The sequence below is a fragment of the Alligator sinensis genome, unplaced genomic scaffold (assembly GCF_000455745.1).
Source record: "Alligator sinensis unplaced genomic scaffold, ASM45574v1 scaffold98_1, whole genome shotgun sequence".
Lineage (NCBI taxonomy): Eukaryota > Metazoa > Chordata > Crocodylia > Alligatoridae > Alligator > Alligator sinensis.
Genome location: NW_005842058.1, coordinates 188,040 through 192,106, shown reverse-complemented (window position 1 = coordinate 192,106; position 4,067 = coordinate 188,040). Strand labels below are relative to the sequence as shown.

Below are 4,067 nucleotides of genomic sequence, written 5' to 3'. Positions count from 1 at the left end.
TCCCTACACCTGAACATGCCAACCAGGGGACTAATCTGTACCAATCATCACAGTGGGGTTTGTTTGTTTTTTACAGTCCTTTTTTCTTTTTTTGAAATTTCGTGTCTCAGGCCAAATCAGCCAAATCAGTTCTGAATTCTATTGACTAAGCAGAGCTCGGTTGTGGTGGTGCTACCACCGGCAAGTCTCCTCCCTCCCAGGCTCTTCAGCCTGGGGCTGCAGATACTGCCAAATTCATGGCAGGCATCCTACATGCAAGCTCCAAGCCCGGAGGCCTTGGAGTTCAGATGCCCCCTAGTCTTGATTGCCCCGAGCCAAAAGGCTGAGGGAGCAAGCTGGAAGGAGAGCCCGAAAACAAGCCCCCAGCACCATTAATTGTGTAGCCGAGATCCTAGCATCTGGAGGCATTTGTAGACTCTTGCAGGGGTCAACCAGCCCGCAGTGCAAGGGACGGGCCTTCACCCTCAACTACATTGAGCCATTCAAGGCCAAGAAGGGGATCTCCCCTGCCAGGTAAGTAAAACCACCTGAGCCAAAACCACCTCATGGTATCTATCCACTGGCAGCCAGGACCAAAATTCACCAAACTCCCTTTGCTTGTGCTAGCCGGCAACCTCCCCAATCCCGTCACTATTAGCCAGGCATGAATGCAAAGGGAGGAGCTAGTCACCCCTAAGCCACTCGCTTCCCAAACCTGAGCTTTTTTTGAGCCAGTGGCTGAAGGACTTGAGGGGTGGAGAAGTGACCTTCCAGTCACCAACCCCCACGCTTTGAAGCCAAATTGTGCCTTGTGCATTTCCCCACATACCAGGTGCCCCTCTAACACCGATCTGCATTGGGCTCAAACACAATGGGCATGCAGCACAAGTGAATCTCCTCTCATTTTCTGAGAGGAGGCTTCAGCCATCACTGTCATCATCCTGCCATCTATTGCAAAAAGCAGAAACCAACAGGACAGGGAAAGGCTCAGTCCTGGCCCATGGGACTAATGCCCCATTGCTTTGCATTTTAGGGAGTCGTGAATGCCAGAGCACAGCCACTGGGATGGGTTGTGCCAAACCAAGTGAGGGGCAATAGTTAGCTTGACTGCTCCCTGCATAGGGCAAGAACCAGGTAGTCTGTAAGTCCCAGTGTCACTCCTGGTTTTCCTCTGCATTGGCTCCAGAAGGCAGGTCAGTGTATTAAAGAGGACAGCTTAGACTCCTACCTTGGATGAGAGGAGAGTAGCTGCTCTGTCCCACATGTAGATCCCAGCTCATGCTTCCAGCCCATGCAAAGGAGGATGCTTTTTCACTTTACTTACGGGGCTCACAACCGAGCTCATCTGATGTAGCCCAGCCTTTGTGCTGCTGTGAGCAAAGATGAGGTACAAAGATAAGAGAACCGGCTCTCCGAGTATCAATGCAAGCACAGGCTCCGGGAGGGATCAGATCCCACTCTGATCCCTGCTTTGTGTCTTGGGCCTTTCTTGCCACAAGGACAACTTGGCTGCTTCTCAGAGCTTGGAAGATGCTGTTGTTCCCTGGGCCCAGGAGCAGGGAGCATCATTGGCACTCCATCCATCCATCCATACGAATGAGTCCCTCTCCGTTTCTGGTGACAAAACCCATCTGATCCTTCAGACAGAGCACAGTTGCCTCCAGTTCCCCCTTCCCCTGGAAGATTTTCTGTCAGGAGCGGGCCGCATGATTGTAGACATTTCCATGTAATATAGTTTTTCCTCCCTCGGTGGAGTGAACATACTTGCTTTTTTCCCCCCGTGCATGTCACACGTTCACCCCCTCTCTGTAGGGCTGTTCTGCACACCGAGGCAGGGAGGGGCCTAGAAACTAGCAACGAACAAGACCATAGCTTGGAACCAAAGAAATGGAGCCCTTGTATGCACAGCAGGGGAGATGCCTTGGACAGCCTCAGATGGAAAGAGGGATGGTTGCATTTGTTTGCCTTAAAAAGCCACTGGTTCCTACTGGAAAACAGCTCGACTAGGAACAGTTCCACATTTCCAATATTCATCTTTTTCCCTGGCTGCTAAAAGGAACAAAGTTTAAGAAAGCAACAGCAAAACACCTGTGTTTTCAGCTTCCTCTTTGAAAACAGATGCTTGGGCCACTTCCATGAGATGCTGAGCACCCACGAATGGCAACCAAGTTATATGGGATGAGCCAATGCACAGCCAGGGTGGTTACATGGGCGAGCATCACGATGGAAGGTGGCGCGCACCACGGGACAGACAACTCTTGCTCCAGAGGTATTGCAGCATAAAATATTAAGGCTCTGTGTGCTTGGTGCCCTGCAGCTATTTGGGGACCCACTAAAGTTGGAGCTACACACATGGGTGCAAATGCAGAATCCTGGAATAAATGACTTGGAGTGGAAGGTGCAACAGGCTTGCAGTGCAACATTTGTGTCTGGCGTTGGAGCCCCTATGAGTTCTGGAGCAGTATAAAGATGGATCTAGGTCTGGGTTCTGGATTTCAACCCTACGGTCCGGGGTCTGGGCCTGTACCTACTGAAAAGACAGATTGGGTTGTGATTTGGAAGATCAAGAAGAAAAAAATACAATGGAGGTAGGCAAGTCAGTACCTCGGGGGCACGTCTACTAATCTTGAGTTCCTGCATGATAGAAGCCATGGATGTTCATCCCAGGATCCTGCAGCTAGCTCATGTCTTGCAGTAGAGCTAAAGTATATTAACTGGAGTCCATTGGGGAAGAGTTAAGATGCAAGAAAAATGAGAGACAGAAGATGTAGGATCCACAGGGAGCCAAATTGTTCCTGTCCGGGTCCCTTTAATGGTTTTCTACCAGGCATCAGCCCATATGCCATTCAGGCTCTGGTCCTGCCCTCACCGAAGACTGGGGGCAAATTCCTGTCAGCCCCCCTGGCACCCCATTGGAGTTCCTCCTGTCACCAGCCCTCTCTCTTCCACAAGCGCTGTACAATGTGATTGACTGGAGACGTTGACTTGCTGCCTTTGCACAATGCCGTGTTTGATTTCGACCGTGTGCATTGCCGATGTATCAGTCCTAGGCGTGTGAGTAACTGCTGTCCTGTCCCAGCCACAGGGAAAGGCCAGAGTTCAGCCTGTACATATCTTCCCTTTTTTGCAGGTTTTTGGATGTTCTTCCCGGTGACTGATATAAAACTACTGGTCATTTTATGTTTTTATTTATAAATAAATTTTTTAAAATTGATCTTGCTTCTCCTCTGTTTTATAGACCTGAAGGCTAGAACGATCACTGCAGTCACCTAGTCTGAATTCCCAGGAAAAGCAGGATTAGGATGGTACTGAAATGAGTTACACCTGGCACAGGCTTACGCTACTGTAGCCACTTGCTCAAGGCAAATGAGGTATTACCTTGCCATGGTGAGCCACTAGAAAAACACCTACTGCATACAGCTATCCCAGACAGCTGCATGGCTACCTGCTCTGCATCCTGGTTTAATTTGCATCCATGTTATATACTGACTGGTACAAACATGACTTATCCAGGGTCACATAGGGAGTCCGTGGCAAAGCTGGGAATTGCAACCTTGTCTTCTGAGTCCCGGATGAGTACTCTAGCCATCCTTGCTCTCGACTTCCAATGAGTGCTATTTCAGTAGCCTCACATGGTGCAAGTCCAGCTTGCGTTACAGGCAAAGTTGCTAGAGGAAAGAGCTAAAAGAAGCACATGCAGTGATAGATGCATAGTGAGGCTTAAAAACCATGTGCAGTGACATTTTAAGGGACATTGGTAGAGCCAATCAATTAATCAACCAAGCATCCTCCGGAATACTAATCCGCTTCCCTTGCCTGCAACCAGCCCTGCATCCTCTGTCACCTGCAGTGGCTCATTTTTAACTACCACAAAGCCATGACATAGTCCAGGCCCTGTTCTCTATGGACAAGTTGCCCAAGCCCTGAAAGTCAGATGGATGCCTCCATGCCTGAAGTATCATTGGCTCAGTGAGAGAGGGGAATTCAGCCTCCATGCCACTTCCCTCCTCCTTCTGCTCCTCTGCCCACAGAGGATGTTATGGCAGGGTTCCCTGGGCATGCACACAATTGCTGCTGCTGTCCCTGGC

The 4,067-nt window shown here is 49.8% G+C and overlaps 1 pseudogene; it reads right to left on the bottom strand.

Annotated features, from left to right (window-relative positions):
- Positions 1 to 337: 337 nt before the first annotated feature.
- On the bottom strand, positions 338 to 521 carry LOC112550217 (annotated as a pseudogene).
- Positions 522 to 4,067: the final 3,546 nt, after the last annotated feature.